A 14876-nucleotide genomic window follows, 5' to 3' on the forward strand; every position below is an offset into this window, starting at 1 on the left:
CATCGCATTAAGGGTTTATTATATTTACAAACCCATCCTAGCTATTTCCCCAGTTCCAGAATGCATAATTGGAGCAGACATACTTAGCAACTGACTGAATTTCCACATTTGTTTCCTGACCTGTAGGGTAAAAGTTATGATAATGGGCAATGTCTTTATCCAGAAAGGTGATGAATCAAAGGAAATACTGAATTCATGGAGGTACTTCAGAGGCAATTTATTTATTTGACTTGCAGAAAAGATGGATCTTGGAGAGTGAGAGTGGATTATCATAAGGTTAATCAGATGGTGATTCCAATTATAACTGCTTTACTAGATGTGGTTTTATTTTTTTTAAAAAAATTAATACATCCCCTGTGTTATGATAGATGTAAGGTGTCTCCCAAAAATACCATGTGTGAGACAATGCAAGAACATCAGAGGTGAAATGATTGGGTTAGGACAGCCTCAAATCAATCAGTGTTAATCCATTAATAGGAATTAACTGAGTGGCAACTGTAGGCAGGTAGGGTATGGTTGGAGGAGGTGGGTCATTGGGGCAGTGCCTTTGGGGTATATATTTTGCCTCTGATGATCCAAGTTTATCCTCTTTCTGCTTCCTGATGTCATGTGATGAGCTGCTTCCCTCCATCACACCCTTCTACCCTGATGTTCTGCTTTACCTTGCACACAAACCAATGGAGTTGGCTGTCTGTTGATTGAGATCTCTGAAAACATGTGCCCCAAGTAATCTTTTCCTCCTTTAAAATTGTTCTTGTCAGGTCTTTTCATCACAGCATTGGAAAAGCTGACTAAAACACCCTGCTACTTATTATGCTTCTATTCAACTGGAAAATGCCTTTTTCCATCTTTGTCCATAAGATTCAAGAGAAGCAGTTTGCTTTCAGCTGATAAGGCCAGTAATACACATTCACTGTCCTACCTCCTGAGTACGCTGACTCACCAGATCTATATAATTCTTCAGTTTGTAGGGACTTTAACGGACTCTTCCTTCTTCAAGATATTACACCAGTTCATGACACTGATAACATTATGATGATTAAAGATAGTGAGTGAGAGAGAAATAGCAGATATTTTAGACTTATTGGTCAGATATGTAGATGTCAAGGGGGGGGGGGGGCAAAAACTGACTAAAACCAAGGTGCCCTCAACCTCAGTAAAATTTTCAGTAGTCCCATGGTATTGTGCATTCTGAATTATTCCTTTTAAAAGCAAAAATAATTTGTCATATCTGGCCCATCTTCTAAGGAAAAAAGATGCACAGATCATAGCATATATCTGGATTTAAAAGTTACATGATCCCTATTTTGGCTTGTTTTCCTGGCCCATTTACCAAGTGACCTTCAAAAGCTTCTGTTTTTATGTGAAGCCCAGAATAAGAAAATTTTCTGCAACAAATACAATCTACTGTGCAAGCTGCTCTCCCACCTGGGTCATACGATCAAGCAGATCTAAAAGTGATTTGAGTATTAGTTGCAAATGGGGATGTGGTTTAGAACTTTTGGCAGATACCTACAAGAGAATCACAATATTGGCCTTTAGGATTTTGCAGCATGGTCCTAATATCACCCACCGATAACTGTTCTTCCCTTGAGTAATAGTTCTTGCTCTGCTACTGAGCCTTAGTAGAGACCAAATGCTTAATCATGGATCATCAAGTTACCATGTGACCTAAGTTGCCCATCATGAACTTGGTATTAACTTAAACAGTAAGCCACAAATTGGTCATATACAGCACCAATTCAACATCAAATTAAACTAATCCATATATGATGAGACCTGACCAGGGCCTGAAGGCACAAACCAGTTCCATGAAGGAGTGGCACAAATGTCCATGGTCCCCATCCCTATATTGCCTTCTTTCCCAGTTTGCCCCTATGGACTCATGGGGAGTTTCTTACAATCAGTTGATAAAGAAGATTCACTATAGGATACAGAAGATTCTAAAATATAGGTAAGCACAATCTGAAAATGTACAATCCTGCAGTACCTCTCTGGGACATCCCTAAAGGACAGTGGTAAAGGGACATCCTTCCAACGGGCAGAACTTAAACAGTGGACGTATTTATTCACCATGTTTGGAAGAAGTGGCTAGACTTGCAATTACCTAGCAATTCATCATCCATAGCCACTGGTTTGACTGGATGGTGAAAGACTTGGAAAGACCATAATTGAAAATTTGGTGACAAAAATTTTAAGAAAGAGGTATGTGGATAGACAACTCTGGGCAAAAACTTGATATTTGTGCTCCATTTTAATTCTCAACAAATAATAAACTCAGCAGAGGAAGATTTTAATAAGCAGATAGAATGACCCACTGTATGGATGAACACCAGTCAGATTCTTTCCCATGGTGCCCCGTCAATGTCCAATGGGTTCATGAACAAAGTGCAAATGGAGGCAGGGATGGAGATTATGCATGGGGTTAAGAACATGGGTTTTACTCACCAAAGCTAACAATGCCATAGCCACCACGGAGTGCCCAATCTTCTAGCAGCCAAGGCTGAGACTAAGCCCCTGATATGGAAAAATTTCCTATGATCATCCAGTTTTCTGGTGGCAAGCTGACTGGATTGGACTTCTTATCATGAAAGAGGCAGTATTTTGACCCTTATGGAATCTATTTATACTAAATATAGATTTGTCTTCCCTGCATATAATATTTCTGCCCAAACTACTATCTGTAGGCTTAGCCATTTTCATTGTACTCCACATGACACTGCTACTGATCTTGGAATTCATTTTGCACCAAAGGAAGTGTGGCAATGAGCCAATGCTCCTGGAAGTTTGATCTTGATATGTTCCTCACCATCCTGAAGCAGCTGGCTTGATAGAATAGTGGAATGACCTTTTGAAGACTCTGTTACAGTGTCATCTTAGTGGTAAGAGCTTGGAGGACTGGAGCAAAGTTTTCTAGAAGGCTGTGTGTTCTCTGAATCAGTATCCAATACAGAGTATGATTTCTCTGATACTCAGGTTCATGGATCCAGGAATTGAGGGTTAAAAGTGGGAGTGACATATTTATAACTACCCCTAATGCTCACTAACAAAGTTTTTGCTTTCTGTTCCCATGACTTTATGCCCTAAGAAACTAGAGGTATTAGTTCTGGAGGGAAGAATGTTTCCATTAAGAGACAAAATAATTATTACATTAAACTGGATGTTAAGACTACCAGCTATCCCATTCCTTGGTTTATACTCAAAGGACTTAAAATCAGCATACAATAGTGATGCAGCCACATGAATGTTTATAGCAGCTCAATTCACAATAGCTATACTATGGAACCAATCTAGGTGTCCCTCAATAGATGAATGGATAAAGAAAATGTGGTGTATATAAACTCAATGAAATATTACTCAGCTTTAAAGAAGAGTAAAATTATGGAATTTGCCAGTAAATGGTTGGAATTGGAGTATATCATGCTAAGCAAAATAAGCCAATCCCACAAAACCAAAAGCCGAATGTTTTCTCTAATATGCAGATGCTAATTCACAATAAGGTGGTGGGCACTAGGGAAGAATAGTGTTACGTCTGATTAGTTATAGGGAAGTGATGGGAGGGGAGGAAAGCGGAGATGGGGATAGGAAAGATAGAATGAAATAGACATTATTACTGTATGTATATATGTGATGCTATGACCAATATGATTCTGCAACATGTACACTCAGAAAAATGAGAAATTATATTCATCTATATATGATATATCAAAGTGCATAAATGCATTCTACTGTCATGTATAACTAATTAAAACAAATTTTAAAAATTAAAAACAAGACTACCACTTGACCACTTTTGTGCTATTCATGCTTCTGAATGAGCTGTCAAACAGGGAGAAATAGGGAGATGAAGTGATTGATCTCTGACTACCATGTCGAAGTTATTATACAGTGAAGGTGAGGAAGAATATATTTGTAATACAAGAGATCTTTTAGGGCATCTCTTATTATTATCATGACTAGTTACTAAGATCAATGGAAGACTACAATTCAATCCAGACAGGACTATTAATGACCCAGAACCTTCAGGAATAAAAAGCATTACCCCAACAGGTAAAAAACCAGGACAACCTATGGTGTTTGCTAAAGGCAAATATTATGTAAAATCGGTGGTAGAAGAAGGTAGTATAAAGACTAGCTACAAGCACATACCAGTTACTGAAATGAGGACTATGATTGTCATGACTGTGATTCTCCTTATATTATTATGAGTGTTTATATGTATATATGTAAATATTAAACAAACAATTATATTTTCTCTTTTTCCCTTATCATATAACCTAAGATTACTTTATATCAGTATTAAAGAGTTGTTAATTTTATATCACATCATTTAAGTCACTGGATATCAGGAGAAGAGTAAGTACTTAGCCTCATCTCTGGGAAGGGATTATAGTATTTTCAGTTATATGAGACACTTGCATCATGGTAGATGGGATTATGATCCTGTTGTTGTTTTTGTTGGAGGAGGAGAAGGAGAGGCACCTGTTGGCCAGGTCAACAAGGGATGGACCTATGAGGGTTAATTTTATGATCAACTTGATAGGACTAAGGAATACTCCTGTAGCTGGTAAAGTATTATTTCTGAACATCTCTGTGAGGGGATTTCTGGAAGTGATTAGCACTTGAATCAGCAGGCTTGGTGAAGCAAATTGCCCTCATTAGTGTGATGGGTGTCATCCAATCTACTGAGGACCTAAATAGGACAAAAAGTGTGTGTGACTGGTGTGGGGGGGTGTTTTTAAGTTGGGACATTTATTTTCTTCTATACTTGGAATTTTGTGCCCATGGTTTCCATCTTGTGGATTCAGATCAGAATTTACACTGTTCTCTCTCCAGCTCTCAAGTCTTAGATTTCAAGCAAAATTATACCATCAGTATTCCTGACCTCCATTTTGCAGAGGGTACAATATGGGACTTTACAGCATCCAAAATCTTGTATGTCTATACCGCTTATAATAACTCTCTATGTATAAGTATCTATCTATCTATCTATCTATCTATCTATCTATCTATCTATCTATGTCTCTTATTGATTCTGTTTCTCTGAATAACTCTGACAAATACACAATGAATGTTCTTTTCTTTGACTTCCATATGGGTGCTGTTAATAGTACCTACCTTACTTTTTCTTATGGATGAATTCAGGTTTTGTTTTCATGTATTTTGTTTCATCTATAATTTAAAAGCACACAAATGTATTTTTTAAACCCTAAAGGAACATATGAATTTTAATTGATATGCTATTACATTATGCCTGTGTAGTATTTTTATTTTTATGTTTCTTTCATGTCTCCTTCTTAGAAAGAAAGAAAGAAACCTCAGGTTATTTATCATTTCAACAGTGTTTCTTTGCTTTGTACTTTCTTTTGACATTTTGAAATTTATTTACCATGTTGATTTTAAAATTCCATCAATAGTTGATTTTAAGATTTTGAAAAATATCTTTGAAACTTATTTGGCTTTCAATGTAGAAAAAAGAGAAATATTTGATTAATTTGATTGCATTGACTCTTCTTCTTGTGAAACTAAAAATCAGTATTCAAAATTCCCCTGCACACTTTTTTCAGCAGTTACAATAATCTCTTATTTTAGATTATTTCTTATTTTGTGTAATGTACTGACAAGTTCAAAAATATTTTTAATTAATTCATTTATTGTAATTTGTTATATATGACTGCAGAATGCATTCAATTCATAGTACACATATAGACCACAGTTTTTGACATCTCTGGTTGGACATAAAGTAGAATCATACCATTTGTGTCTTTATTCATGTACGTAGGGTACTGATGTCCATCTCATTCTACCATCTTTCCTACTCACATATCCCCTCCTTTCCCTCCCTCTACTTTGACCTATCTAAAGTTCCTCCATTCCTCCCATGCTCTTCCCAACCCCCATTATGGATCAGCACCAACATATCAGAAAAAAACATTCAGCCTTTGGGTTTTTTGGGATTGGCTTACTTCACTTAGCATTATATTCTCCAACTTCATCCATTTACCTGAAAATGCCATCATTTTATTTTCTTTTAATGATGAGTAATGTACCACATTTTCTTTATCCATTCATCTATTGAAGGGCATCTAGTTTAGTTCCACAATTTAGCTATTGTGAATTGTGCTGCTATAAACAGTGATATGGCTGCATCTCTGTAGTATGCTGTTTTTAAGTCCTTTGGGTATAAGACCAAAGAGAGGAATAGCTATGTCAAATGGTGGTTCCATTCTAAGTTTTCTCTGCCACACGACCAGCGCTGGCTTCATAAAAGAAAGTTTGGTTCATAAGTAATTGCTATTGAGTTTTAAATTAAAGAGACAAGACTCTCATTACCTTTAATACCTGTTCTGAGATGGCTTCTCCTGGCTTCTCCTAGCTTCCGCCTCCAGCCACCTAATGTGGTGGCGAAGTTTACAGAAGAGACTAGCGAGAAAGAGAGAGAGAACACACCAGGGAGTGGGCTTTTATTGGGGAACAAAGACTTCAGGGGAAAATCCCATCCAATGAAGGTTAAGAGGGGCAGCATCCCAAGAGGGGTGACCATTGGGTCTTCAGGGCAGTGGCCAGGCACGCCTCTGCACAGACAAGCCCTCAGACCTGGGAAAGGGTAGGGAAGGCTCTAACACAGCTGTGTCTAAGCACCTCTCACACAGCCAGGGAGCTAACTCAAATTACGTTCAAGGATGGCCTCCCACAAACTCCATACTGCTTTCCATATTGATTGCACCAATTTGTAGTCCCACCAGCAATGTATGAGTGTGCCTTTCCCCCCATATTCTCACCAACATTTAATGTTGTTTGTACTGTTAATAGCTGCCATTCTTACAGGAGCAAGATGAAATCAAAGTTTTGGTTTGCATTTCTCTAATTGCTAGAGATGTTGAAAATTTGTTGATTGATTGTATATCTTCTTTTGAAAAGTGTTTGTTCAGTTCCTTGGACCATTTATTGATTGGGTTATTTTTTATGTTAAAATTTATGAGTTCTTTATATATCCTAGAGATTAGTGCTATATCTGATGTGTGTGTGGTAAAAATTTCCTCACATTCTGTAGGCTCTCTGTTCACTTCACTGATTGTTTCTTTTGCTGAGAAGAAGCTTTTTAGTTTAGAGCCATCCCACTTATTTATTCTTTTTTTTTTAAAGAGAGAGACAGAGAGAGAATTTTTTTAATATTTATTTTTTAGTTTTTGGTGGACACAACATCTTTGTTTCACTTTTATGTGGTGCTGAGGATGAAACCCATGCTGGGCGAGCACGCTACCGCTTGAGCCACATTCCCAGCCCCAATTCTTCATTTTATTTCTTGTTCTATAAGAGTCTTGTTAAGGAAGTTGGGGACTATCCAACAAGGTGAAGATTTGGGCCTACTTTTTCTTCTTTTAGGTGTAGTATCTCTTGTTTAATTCCTAGGCCCTTGATCCACTTTGAGTTGAGTTTTGTGCGTGGTGAGAGATAGGGGCTTAATTTCATTTTGCTGCCTGTGGATTTCCAGTTTTCCCAGTACCATTTGTTGAAAAGGCTATCCTTTTTGATGCCTTTGTGTGGTATGAGATAACTGTATTTATATGGGTTTGTCTCTGTGTCCTTTATTCTGTCTATTTTGGTGCCAATCCAAGCTGTTTTTGTTATTATTGCTCTGTATTGTAGTCTAAGCTCTGGTATAGTGATGCTTCCTGCTTTACTCTTCTTGCTAAGCATTTCTTGGGCTATTCTGAGTCTCTTTTTTTCCAGATGAATTTTATGATTGCTTTTTCTATTTTCATGAGAAATGTCATTGGGATTTTGATTGGAATTGCATAGTACTTAAAACTGTATAGTACTTTTGGTAGTTTGGTCATTTTGACAATATTAATTCTGCCTATCCAATAACTAGCGATATCTTTCCATCTTCCAAGGTCTTCTTTAATTTCTTTATTGAGTGTTCTGTAGTTTTCATTGTAGAGGTCATTCACCTCTTTCATCAAGTTGATTTGCAAGTATTTTTTGTTTGTTTGTTTGTTTGTTTGTTTTGAGGCTATTGTAAATAGGGTAGTTTTACTAGTTTGTCTTTCACTGATATACAGAAATGCTGTTGATTTATGGATATTGATTTTATATCCTGCTACTTTGCTGAATTGATTTAATCAATCTAGAAGTTTTCTGGTTGGATTTTTTGGATCATGTCCTTCACAGATAGTGATCATTTGAGTTCTTTTTTTTCCTATCCATATTTCTTTAATTTTTTTCATCTAATTGCTCTGGCTAGAGTTTCAAGAACTATGTGAAATAATAATGGTAAAAGGACTTCCCTCTCTTGTTCCAGGTTTTAGAGGAAGTGCTTTTAATTTTTCTTCATTTAGAACTATGCTAGCCTGGGACTTAGCTTAGATAGCTTTTATAATGTTGAGTTATATTTCTGTTATTCCTAGTTTTTCTAGTGTTTTGAACATGAGGGGGTGCTGTATTTTGTCAAATGCCTTTTTTGCATCTATTGAAATTATCATATAATTCTTATCTTTAGTCTATTAATGTGATGAATTACATTTATTGATTTCTGTATGATGAACCAACCTTGCGTCCCTGGGATGAACCCCACTTGATTGTGGTGTACTATCTTTTTGATATGTTTTTGTATTCATTTTGCCAGATTTTTATTGAGAAGTTTTGCATCTATGTTCATTAGAGATATTGGTGTAAAGTTTTCTTTCTTTAATATGTATTTATCTGGTTTTGGAATAAGGGTGATATTGGCCTTATAGAATGAGTGTGGAAGTGTTCCCTCTTTTTCTATTTCATGAAATATCTTTAGGAATATTGGTATTAGTTCTTCTTTGAAGGTCTTATAGAGCTCAGCTGTGTATCCATCTGGTCCTTGACTTTTCTTGGTTGGTAGGCTTCTGATGGTGTCTTCTGTTTCATTGTTTGAAATTGATCTGATTAAGTTGTGTATATCATCCTGATTCAGTTTGGGCAAATCATATGACTCTAGAAATTTTTTGATGCCTTTGATATTATATATTTTATTGGGGTACAAATTTTCAAAATAATTTCCAATTCTCTTCTGTATTTCTGTAGTGTTCATCATTTCCTTTTTCATCACAGATGTTAGTAATTTAAGTTTTCTCTCTCCTCTTCAATAACATGGCTAAGGGTTTATCAATGTTATTTATTTTTTTCAGAGAATCAACTTTGGTTTGTCAATCTTTTATTTTTTTTCAATTTCATTGATTTCAGCTCTGATTTTAATTATTTCTTGTCTCTACTGCTTTTGGTGTTGATTTGTTCATCTTATTCTAGGGCTTTGTAATGTTAGGTCATTTATTTGTTGACTTTTTCTTCTTTTAAGAAATGAACTCAACACAATAAAATTTCCTGTTAGTACTGCCTTCATAGTGTCCCAGAGATTTCAATATGTTATATCAGTGTTCTTATTTACCTCTAAGAATTTTTTAATCTCCTCTTTAATGTTGTCAGTAATCCATTGCTCATTCAATAGCATGTCATTTAGTCTCCAGGTGTTGGAGTAGCTTCTATTTTTATTTTATCATTGATTTCTAATTTCTTTCCATTATAATCTGATAGAATGCAGGGTCATATCTCTATTTTTTGGTATTTGCTAAGAATTGCTTCTGGCATAATATACAGTCTATTTTAAGAGAAGAATTCATGTGCTGCTGAGAGGAAATACTGTATTCACTTGTTGATGGATGAAATATTCTACATGTTTGTTAAGTCTAAGTTATTGATTGTATTATTGAGTTCTGTACTTTGTTTGTTTAGCTTTTGTTTTGAAAGTCTATCAAGTGGTGAAAGAGGTGTATTAAAGACACCCAGAATTATTGTGTTGTGGTCTATTTGACTCTTGAACTTGAGAAGAGTTTATTTGATGAACATAGGTGCTCCATTGTTTGGGGCATATATATTTATAATTGTTATGTTTTGTTGGTGAGTGGTTCCCTTTAGCAGTTTGTAGTGTCCTTCTTTATCCCTTTTGATTAACTTTGGCTTGAAATCTACATTATTTGATATGAGAATGGAAACCCCTGCTTGTTTCCACAGTCCATGTGAGTGGTATGTTTTTCCCAACCTTTCACCTTCAGTCTGTGGATGTCTTTTTGTATGAGATGAGTCTCTTGAAGGCAGCATATTTTGGGGTCTTGTTTTAATCTAATCTCCTAGTCTATGTCTTTTGATTGGTGAGTTTAGGCACTTAACATTCAGGATTATTACTGAGACATGATTTGTATTCCCAGTCATTTTTTGTACTTGATTTGGTTTCTTCTTTGATTTTCCTTTAGTGTAATTCCTCCCTTTGCTGATTTTCATTGTTGTTTTTCACATCCTCCTGTTGCTTGCTGGTATCTCCACCCTCAGGTTGGTGAAAGTAATTAGGGTGGAAGAGGATTGTTCTTGAGGGTGTGGCTCCTGGAGTTCGGGTATAGCACTTCCCATTCCCCAACTGGAGACTGCACCACAAGGATCTCCTTTGAGGCCCGCTCATGTGATGTGGGTGCCTGGTCTTCTCTCCTTATATTGCTTATATTGTCCTCACAATTCCTGGTTTCTAATTTAGTCTCTAAACTCTATCTCACTCACCCTCTCACTTTCTACTTCCCTCTCACTTTCTACCTTTCTCTCCAGAGGTTTTGTGGACTGTGTACCTGTTGCTGGGAGCTGTTTTGTATTGGGAATTTCAGGACCAGGCATTGTGAGCTGTGGACCAGCTGTGTAGCACAAGAACTATGCCAGTTTAGTGGCTGTTGGGGAGAGCGGGGAGTTGGGGACTATAGGTACCTTGACATCCTTTCTAGTCTCCGGCCAGTATCCCAAGCTGGGAATTGCCCCAACTACAGATAGCAACAAAGGTGTCCTAAGATGGAGGTGGCTTCTTTCAGAGATGGGGTGTCAGGTTAGCTTGAGCCAGGCAGTGGTGTTGGGCGGAGTGTTCAGCGATGCAGCTCTGTGACAGGCAGTGTTGTGACTGGCAGCTGTCTCCAGTCTCTGTCCTGTGTCCCCAGATACAGGCTACAGTGTGTAGGTAGGGCAATGGTTGCAGTGTCCCAAGATAGAGGTAACTGGGGGAGCCCCACGTTGGTAGATGGGGGTCCACACGGGAGTGGTGGCCAGAGGTCCTATGTGTGGGCAGCAGTGGGCATCCTGTTTGAGAGGCTGGGATTCCTTCATGAGTGGGTGGCCAGTTGGCCAAGTGCCCTGAGCAGGTACTGACACCAATCATCTTGCTTGGACACAGTGGCCGGAGGTCCTATGTGGGCGAGCAGCCAGGAGTGCCACTCTGAGCCTGTGTGGGCATGGTGGCCTAGATTCCTGTGGGAGCAGCTGTCGGGGGTCCTCTAATAATTCTCAGAGAAGCAGTATTCCCGCTACTAGAGCCCCAGGTCATGGAGTGACACAGAATGCAATCTCCCTCTAGCCCACAATCTCGGATCCCACTAAAAAATATTTTTTGACATTTAACTTGTTTGTACTCCTATTAACAGTGATTATTTATTATTTGCAGGCAGCATTGTTTACTGAGGGCATTGTTATAGCACAATATCTTTATTTTTGGAAATTTTTTTGTTTAGTTCATCTCTTAGTTTACAGAAATAGTCAGCTGAATATCTTAAATTTATGAACATATATATTCTTCCCTTGATTCTTAAAAGACATTGCTGCTATTAAAAATTCTGTGAAAATCACTAACACTTTTCATTTCTTTAGCTCTAGCTTTTAGTTATCTATTTAATTGTTAAAATTTAAATCTTTATTTCCACTAGCGAAAGTTTTATAAAATCTTTTTATCATTTATTTTCCGTTATCTATTTTGTTTTTTCTTCTAAAATTGTGATTTTATTCAGTAGAAAGAATCACCAACAAAGTAGACCGCTGGTAAGACAGAGATTGAGGCAATTTCTGAGACAAAAAAAAATTTCTCTGAGAAAAAAAATTTTTCTCTGAGACAAAATATATAATCTTGAAAATAAAGTTGACTATAGAGAAAGAATGTAGAGGAATATGAACAGAAAAAGAAGAACTCAAGCAGTCCCTATTTGTCAACAACATGATCCTGTATATAGACCCAAAAAACTCCAACAGAACAATTTTAGAACTCATAAATGAATTCAGCAAAGTGGCAAGATATAAAATTAACACCAGTAAATCAATTGTGTCCCTATACATCAATGATGAACTGAAAGAGAAATTTGGAAAACTATCCTATTCACAATAGCCTGGAAAAAAAAATTAAGTGTTTGGGAATCAATCTAACAAAAGAGGTGAAAGACCTCTACAATGGAGCCAATATTTTGGGAGCAAATTTTTGCCACATGCATGTCAAATAGATCAGTAATATCTAGGATATATAAGGAACTCAAAAAACCTTAACATCAAAAAACCAAACAACCAATCAATAAATGTGCAAAGGAGCTCAACCGACACTTCTCAGAATATATACCATCAATCAACAAATATATGAAAAAAAATGTTCAACATCTCTAGTAATTAGAAAAATACAAATTAAAAATACTCAAAGATTTCATCTCACTAGAATGGCAGATATCAAGAATACAAACAACAATAAGTGTTGGCAAGTATGTGGGAAAAGAGGTACAGTCATGCATTGCTGGTGGCACTGAAAATTAGTGAAGCCAATCTGGAAAGCAGTATGGAGATTCCTTGGAAAACTTGGAATGGAACCACCATTTTACCCAGCTATCCTACTCCTTGATCTATATCCAAAGCACTTAAAAAACAGCATACTACAGTGATGCAGCCTCATTAGTGTTCATATCAGCACAATTCACAATAGCCAGACTGTAGAACCAACCTAAATACCCTTCAATAGATTAATGGATAAAGAAACTATTGTATATATACACAATGGAATATTACTCAGCAATGAAAGGGAATAAATTATGGCATTTTCAGGTAAATGGATGGAGTTAGAGAATATCATGCTAAGCAAAGTAATCCAATACCCCACCAAAAAAAAAAAAAATCTGAATCTTTTCTCTGGTAAGTGAATACTAATCTGTAATGGTGGGGCATGGGATGAGTGGAGGAACTTTAGATGTGACAAAGAGGAGGAGGGGGATGGAGGGAGAAAAGATGGTAGAATGAGATGGACATTATTACCCTAGGTACATGTATGATTTACAAGTAGTGTGACCCTACTTTGGGTACAACCAGAGAATTCAAAATAATGTACTTCATTTGTGTAAAATGAATTGAGGAGCATTCTGCTGTCATGTATAACTGATATGAACAAATAAATAAATTTTTAAAAGGAAAAAAGACCTGTACAATGAAAATTAAAGAACAATAAAGAAAGAAATTGAAGAAGACCATAGAAGATGGAAATATCTCCCATGCTTCTGGATAGGCAGAATTAATATTGTCAAAACAGCCATGCTGCCAACAGTGTTATACAGATTTAATGCAATTCTTATTTCAATGATGTTCTTCATAGAAATGGAAAAAGTAGTCGTGAAATACATTAGGGAAAATAAGAGGGCCAGAAAGGTGAAGCAAGAGCATCACAATGTTAGACAGTAAATCCTACTTACAGACCTCTAGTAACAACAAATGGCATGGTACTGGCAACACAACAGACTTGAAGACCAAAGGAACAGAATAGAAGACCCAGAGACAAACCCACATAAATACAGTTATTTCGTATTAGATAAAGGCACCATAAATATAGATTGGAGAAAAGAAAGCCTCTTCAACAAATAATGCTTGGAAAACTGGCAATCCATATGCAGCAAAATGAATTTAGACTCCTAATTCTCCTCCTACACAAAACTCAACACAAAATGATCAAGGACATACACATTAAAGCAGAGACTCTGTGCCCCACTAGAAAAAAAAAAGTAGAACCAAATCTCCACCATGTCAGCTTAGGAACCAAATTTCTCAACAAGACTTCTAAAGCATCAGAAGTAAAATCAAGAATCAATAAATGGGATAGAATTAAACTAAAAAATTTCTTCACATAAAAGGAAACAATCAAGAATGAAAAGAGCGAGCCTAACAAAATTGGAGAAAATCTTTTCCACTTGCACCTCAGACAGAGCATTACGCTCCAGGATATATAAAGAACTCAAAAAACCTTAACACCAAAAGAACATATAACCCAATCAATAACTGAGCTAGGGAACTGACAGACACTTCACAGAAGAAGAAATAAATTTAAAAATGTTCAACAGCTAGCAATTAGAGAAATGCAAATTAAAACTACACTGAGATTTCATCTCACCCAGTCAGAATGGCAATTATCAAGAATACAAGCCAAAATGTGCTAGGGAGGTGACTCAAGTGGTAGCGCACTCACCTGGCATGCGCGGGGTGCTGGGTTCAATCCTCAGCACCACGTAAAAAAATAAAATAAAATAAAGATGTTGTGTCCCCCAAAAACTAAAATAAATATTAAAAATTCTCTCTCTTTCCCTCTCTCTCTTTAAAAAAAATACAAGCCATAATAAATGTTGATGAGGATGTGCGGAAAAGGTACACTCACACATTGCCAGTGGGATACAATTGGTGTAACCAATCTGGAAAGCAGTATGGAAATTCCTCAGAAAATTTGGAAAGGAACAACCATTTTTTTTTTTAATTTTTTATTGTTGGTTCTTCAAAACATTACATAGTTCTTGATATATCATATTTCACACTTTGATTCAAGTGGGTTATGAGCTCCCATTTTTACCCCATATACAGATTGCAGAATCACATCAGTTACACATCCATTGATTTACATATTGCCATACTAGTGTCTGTTGTGTTCTGCTGCCTTTCCTATCCTCTACTATCCCCCCTCCCCTCCCCTCCCCTCTTCTCTCTCTGCCCCCTCTACTGACATTCATTTGTCCCCCTTGTATTATTTTTCCCTTTCC

The sequence above is a fragment of the Marmota flaviventris genome, chromosome 9, assembly GCF_047511675.1.
Source record: "Marmota flaviventris isolate mMarFla1 chromosome 9, mMarFla1.hap1, whole genome shotgun sequence".
Taxonomy (NCBI): domain Eukaryota; kingdom Metazoa; phylum Chordata; class Mammalia; order Rodentia; family Sciuridae; genus Marmota; species Marmota flaviventris.